At 38.1% G+C, this 6,975-nt stretch overlaps 1 long non-coding RNA gene across 1 annotated transcript; it reads right to left on the bottom strand.

The window, feature by feature from the left end:
• Window positions 1-3,766: 3,766 nt before the first annotated feature.
• Window positions 3,767-4,573, bottom strand: LOC126820021 (uncharacterized). Its single transcript, XR_007679887.2, has 3 exons — window positions 4,538-4,573; window positions 4,276-4,427; window positions 3,767-4,099 (listed from the first exon to the last, which is right to left on the bottom strand). It is a non-coding gene; the product is annotated as an uncharacterized LOC126820021 (long non-coding RNA).
• Window positions 4,574-6,975: the final 2,402 nt, after the last annotated feature.

Here is a 6,975-nt window from a genome sequence, read left to right as displayed (position 1 = left end):
CACGGGACTTCTCCACCAAACTATGTTTCCGTGTATTTAATTTATTTCAGATGACTGTGTTTTAATTCATGTGTTTTACCATCTCTTTCTTGTACGCCCACATAGTAGAGTAGATTATAATGTTATTTTAATAACATTATAATCTGTTAAAACATGGGCGTTATTCGGTGAAAGATCTGTCTGCATAGTTACAGCCATATTCCTGAAGCAATGGCCCGAGAAATCCCTTTTCTGGCTAATGCTGGATTGGCTTCCGATACGTGAACTTTTGAGGAAGTGTGCCGTATTCTTCCTGTTTAATCAAATCTATCCCAAGTACAGAAATATGACAGCCCTTCGTTTAATCTGAGGTCTTCCCTAAAAACTTTGGACAGTGATTTAGGTATTAAAAACAGTGAAAGGATTGTTCGTCTCCAAACAGTATTGTTTACATCGTAAACGTTTGATTGCCTCGTTTGTCACGTAATTAGTCTTTCTGCAATATTCTGCTATGCACTGGTTAATATTGGGCGTTATAAATTTCGTGAGACATGACGTAACGTTAGGTAAACATATTTGGTCAAATTTTGAGCTTTGTTTAAAGCCGAATATTAGTACACAGTTAGCTATTGGTTGTTAATCGGACTATTGACCAGTCATAATTTGGAACAGAAATTTGCTTCCATTACAGCAGTGTTAAGTGGGATTAGGTCTAATCAAACGAAACACTGTGGGGTGTATAAGATACAGCCTCCTACAGTCACTTAGCATATTTTCCAGATAGGTTGGATTGAAGTGTTGGGTAACTAACGTTTTCCTGGGTCAAGGTAAATCAATCCTGCATTTCATTTCAGGACACAGTGGGTTGTGGTTGTTTAGTTATGTATTTTCGATCAACCTATCGTGTTCATGATATAATAGTTATTCGGCGCAGTATGGTTACATATCGTAGCGAAGTATTTTAGTACTGTTTTACGGAAAGGTGGTTATATTTCAAGGTTTTTGAAGTGGAAGAGTTTCAAAATTATATTTAAGATGTCTTGTTGACCATGTATTACACATTGGTCTTACTGGCATATACCCATCTTTATTGGTCCGGATGGAGGAGAAAAGTAGGCTGTTGAACCCCGTGTAAATATACCAAGCAGCAAAAAAATCGTCAGGTTGGTATTTTACTCCGAATAGACGCTTTGCATAAAACTTGCCAACTGTTTTATTGTATATTTGTGACCACATCTCCAACTTTACCTCAGCAATAAGGCTCCCAAACACAGAATTGAGGCCAGGAAATGTTATCAAAATCGCAACCTGACTTCTGAGATGGTAATATGTTCTCCATGATTTTCATGTTACTCATGCTTCACTTGCTGTTCACCGGGACCAGCCCTACCACCCCCACACCTGATTGAATCACTCGCACTACAACATCAGCAACATGCCACGACTCCTCAGAGGAACGAGGCGCTTGGAAGTTTCGACGCTAGCCACATTGCCCAAGCCGTTGCCAATCACTTCCAGGTCAATGTTCGGACCATCTACAGGCTTCAGCAACGCTTTTGGGCCATCAACACCACGGATAATCGCCCCCGCACTGGTAGACCAAGGGTTACCACAAGGCGACAAGACCGCCATGTTGTGCGACAGCACGTGCAGAATCCCTTCACACAGACATCTGAGACAGCACGTCAGACTGTGGGAACACACGGAATACCCATCAGAACCGATACAGTGCACCGACGTCTCACCAGAGATAACATCCATTGCCATAGACCTTACCGTGGAACGACCCTCACCCCTCGCCATCGACATTTTGCCCAACAAGAACTGGCGACACAGGCAATGGAGAACTGCGTATTGCGTATGAACTGCAGATGGTAGGACCAGAAAATGGCGTCGACGTGGCCGGCGTTATTCAGACCAATGTGTCATGGAACGAGACTCATGGGGAGGTCCAAGCATACTAGTTTGGGGTGGAATCGGCCTGAACCAGAGAGTGGCTTCTGTGATGTTCCAAAATCTTGGTCCAGAGAGAGGAGGCGACATCATAACAGTGCGCTTCATCGATCAAGCTCTCAGACCCCACGTCATACCACATTTCGCACGTCATCGAAACAAATTTTTCCAGCATGACAACGCCCGTGCCCACACCGCCAGAGTTAATCGGGACTTTTTACAGCAGAACGGTACGTTATGCACTGGTCAGCCGGTGGATTACGCCAGGCTTTTCTAAGAATGTGGTTCCGGTGCCAATGACGTTCATTAACCGCCTGGTCCACTCCGTGTACAGACGCTGCGCTGCTGTTATTGACACTTGCGGTGGACACACCAGATACTGATGTATAGACTGTGTACAGACTCTAAACCTTCTCGTAATGTCTTAGAATTGTGATGAATTAATCACTAATGTGTCAACATACTGTTCACATAAAATTGCTTTGATCCATTAAAATTTAGTAAATAGTTTTCTAGAATGATTTGATTAAAGTGCCTCTCTAATTTTGAAGTCGTACTGACGTTTTGGGGTGTTTTTTTTTGCTGTTTAGTATAGTATTACATGTATATTTGAATCAATAGAATCTACCTATAGTAAAATTTCTAGTTACTGTCTGTTCCAGGCGACACTACGACTCGAAAATTGCTTGCTATTTCTTCAATTTTTAATTAAAATTGTTAAAACTTAACGACCTACCTGGAATTGTCATCCCTTTACTTTCTACCGCACGTTAACTAATTTCAGATCAAGCTATATAACATTTCTGTCTTGAAAAATCGTTGTTTATTTACTTCGCGGTATTGAAGACAGCCATGCTTGACCTAGTTATCTGGAATAAACCAAATCGAACAGGGGTGTGGATTTGACTTTGGGTCGTTTCGTCCTACTTGCATGTTTAAATAGTTGTTTCGACCCAGTAGAATATAACTTGCTTTAATGAGCTATTTACGGGAGGTAATATATGAATTTGCTATTTGGTTTCAGACCACACTTGTTTGCTCCACTGCCTTAGATATTAAATTGGCGGCCCCAGTCTGGTGGCTTTCGGATATAAACTACATACAAAGTGTGACCTAATATTGTAGTGACACGTCATGGAAATTTAGAAGTATCTAGCTTTGGGATAATAGATATATAACTGTCGCTTTTATTTGGCTTTGTACGACTTTTAATACTATTTTCTTGTTTGTTTTTTTTTTCTTTTTTAAAAGTTTTAATCCAATTGAAAAGGGGGCGCTCCTAAGATATTTTTATAGATAGCCTACTCTATTTCTTGTTTGATTTAGTTTTTTTTTATTTTGTGAAATGCCCCTAACCAATCGATAATATGATAGAAAACGCAACGGGGTAGTAGCCACACAAGGTCAACTCCTGATAGATCAAGGGCACGTAATTCCTTTTTTGTGTTCAGACCACGGGTGTTTTTTTACATTTAATTTATTCATATTGATTCGTCGTGAACTAAATTAAGTTTCTGCCAGTCTACCTGTTAAACAAGAAAACGGAAAATAAATTGTTTTATACAAAATCATTTATTTACACAAACTCACAGAAAATGCTCCAACTATATACAATATAAATTATAGAAGTTGTCTGGCCTACATTCACGCTATCTATCATACAATTTACGCAAACAATCTACACACTTCACCACACTTGCACTTACATCAATCTCTTTCCCTGTACATTTCACATGCATCCACCTTTCACACAAATCACAACCCACCCAATCCACAATCGCACCCGACTCACTTCCCGGTGGGTTCTCACAATCACATACACTACACACATTTTTATCATCATCACTCGAATCTTCATTCGCAACACCACCACCATCCATATTCTCAGTAACCTTTTCACTATCACTCTCTCCACTGACATTCTCGCCCAAATCTTCACTCTCACACCCAAACTCGCTGTCACTCCCGAACGAAAATACGGCTGGTGGTACTTCCTCATTCAATCTTCCCGCTTCCTAAAACCGATCCTCCACCTTGTCTATGACGTGTTGACATGCCTTAGCCCAGTCTGTAGTTGTCACACTAGCCTTGGCCTAAAGGAACAGACGTTTAACGTCTTTGATTTTGAAAGTGGTATTTTTTCGGGCGACATAGGCCTTTTCTTGTGCTAAAATTAAAATATTTTTGATTTAATGTGGATAAACTTTAAAATGTTATAAGATGTAGTAAAGGCTTCCATAAATGAATGTTTTAACCCTTTTTAACATCACAGATAAGACAAGATTTATTATCTTTCAATGTCGTCAACTTGACTGCCGTCCAAATTGCAGTGTTAAGTATTACCTTGAATTATCTCTATTGGGTTTAACTCGCAGTGCCTTACTGGTAACCCCGATCAACCGAACCAGCATCTAAGATGATCAGTCTTGATCCCTTACCAGAAGGAATGAATCTATCGCATTCATTGCAGTTTGGGAGAATTATGCCCAATGACCCTATAAATATAATAACATATGATTAAAATATGTCTATCCATAGATACTACATTAAAAATATAAACTTGCATAAGTATACGTAATAAGAAAGCAATTAAAAAAGTCATTACCTTTCCTGTTTTCTGTCCATGTTCCATGGATGGCTTGGTTTGCATTTACCATGTTTCATCCAGGTATATAATTTCATAGCCTTCACTCTTAAAAATATCCAACTTTTGAATAAGTAATTGAGTTATACAATTTTGTTCGACAGACTAATCTAATATTTTCATAAAATAATTATTAAAAACGTGTGAACGTATGGAAAACTTGCCTATATTTGCATAGGTTTCTTAAATAGCTATTTCGGGCAGCAACAATATCAACAGTTTCTTTCGCGTATCTTTTACCGTGATTTCTGTAGTACTTGAATCCCATTTCATTGATTGCCCGATAAAGAGTTGTTTTTGATAGTTGTTCATCTTTCTCTCTCAAGTGGCGTTGTAAAATGTGTAATGAAACCTTCAATTATATAGACAATTATGTAGACAATTATTACATCAAGGTTATGTAATGCAGAACATGGCATATGTGTAAAAGTCGAAGAGCAATGATGAAACATATTTAAATGAACTGCACTTACATACTGGCCATTGCCGTGTAGTTTATGGATGGTCTCTTATTGTCATCAGGTCAAAATTATCTAATTTTGTTGAACATTTGTTGACCTTGCTTTTTTTATTTTCCTGCGTTGTAGATGATTCATTTTTCAAAGCCCCGTACACGGATTTTAAGGATATATTCAATGCGTAAGCAATCTCCTTTTTGGAACTTTTATAAAATTCATTTTAATCTGTTTCTCAAAATAAGTAAATAAACGATTGATACATTGGTTCACATCTCGCGTAATCTTCATCTTGAAATTGTAAATAACAATAATCACTTACCCAGTATGCACCTTCTTATATACACACATCATCGTGCACTTGCAAATGCATGTGATGAAAGGATGATCCATTATTCAAGGAATTATATTTTCTGCGATTCGTTTTTTTTTATCTAATCTACGACAATATCTGAAACAAATCGTGTGTGCCTGTGGAACGCGAATATAAATAAAAAAATAGATACCAGTAATCAAAACTATTTAAGTTCATAAAATTATAAGATATCGTACAATATTTACACTTTATCAGAAAGGTTACCATGCCATCTAATGCTGAAAATAAGTGTTCTGTGAGGAATATTTTAGGAGACATGCAGAACTATGAATATCTTTAAGGAATATTAAATACCGATTAACCTAAACACACACACATACGCATACAATCACACACACACACTCGCACTGCCGCAAAACAAACCTGCGAATCCTCCCGCGCTAAGCATTATTAACCGAATGCAACCGATTTGTGGAATACCTTATACCCCTACATGATATACGAGTGACCCAACTTACGCAAGCGCAGTGATAATGTTTATGTTTTGAGAAATTGATTAGTGTCGAAAAATGTGAAATTTACAAGAGAATAAAGGATTTTATCGAACTTATAGGCGTTAAGGCTCGACGAAGAAAGTAACGGGGTGACAATTCCAGGTAGGTCGTTAAGTTTTAACCATTTTAATTAAAAATTGAAGAAATAGTAAGCAATTTTCGAGTCGTAGTGTCGCCTGGAACAGACAGTAGTTGATTATTGGACAATATTGTTGAAAAGTCTGAATAACTATCCTATTTAGCAAGAAAAAAAAATAAAACCTTCTGAAAAGTAAAGCTGTATGATGTCATGACGTCATAATTTTTATGGCGTCATAGTTGGGACCCAAAATGTCGCCTGGAAATGAGTCGTAACTGATAATCTGCTCTATGCTCTAAATGACTGCGCTATTCGGATTTCTATATATCCAAGTCAGAAAAGGAGTGACGTAGGAGTGAATCTTGCGTATTAGAGCAGGTTATCCAGTCTAGGCTATCGACTGCTTCACCCAATGATGTCAATATGGACAACAGTGACGCCACAGGAAGTGGAAAATCCGCCACCTTCCGCTACCCCACATGACGCCTTTGTTCAACGTTGCCTTATGCAGGTTTGCCGATAATGCCGTGTTATGCTGCATTCAAAAGCAGCCACAAACTTTACATTTTGATTTTATCATTTCATACGTGAGTAAGTGAAATAACAGTCACATTTAGTCGAAAATAGGGTCAGTTTAGTCACGTTTCACGCCCTATTATTTGCTCACAAGATAAGACAGCGTTCACGTTGATTTAGAATTTAGGCCTACTTCCGATTCCCAGCTTTTATACCGTACAGGAAGAAAGGAGAAAGAAATTAATGAATAAAAAGGAACAGTAAAGGAAAACATGCTTTACAACAGATTAAGGCCAAGCATAAAGCCATAGGCTTATCCTACTAAAAACCTATACTGGTTATACGATGTTTGTGATATATTTCTCATACAGTAAAAGAAACGCTCTAAAGTTACAGGCATAACAACAATGTGCATATATATGTAAATGTGGATAAGCATAGGAAACCTAGAAAAAAATGGACATAGGCCTATGTAAGTT

The sequence above is a fragment of the Patella vulgata genome, chromosome 1 (assembly GCF_932274485.2).
Source record: "Patella vulgata chromosome 1, xgPatVulg1.2, whole genome shotgun sequence".
NCBI lineage: Eukaryota > Metazoa > Mollusca > Gastropoda > Patellidae > Patella > Patella vulgata.
Note: the sequence above shows the minus strand (reverse complement) of the source record. Positions and strands in the feature narration are given on the sequence as shown.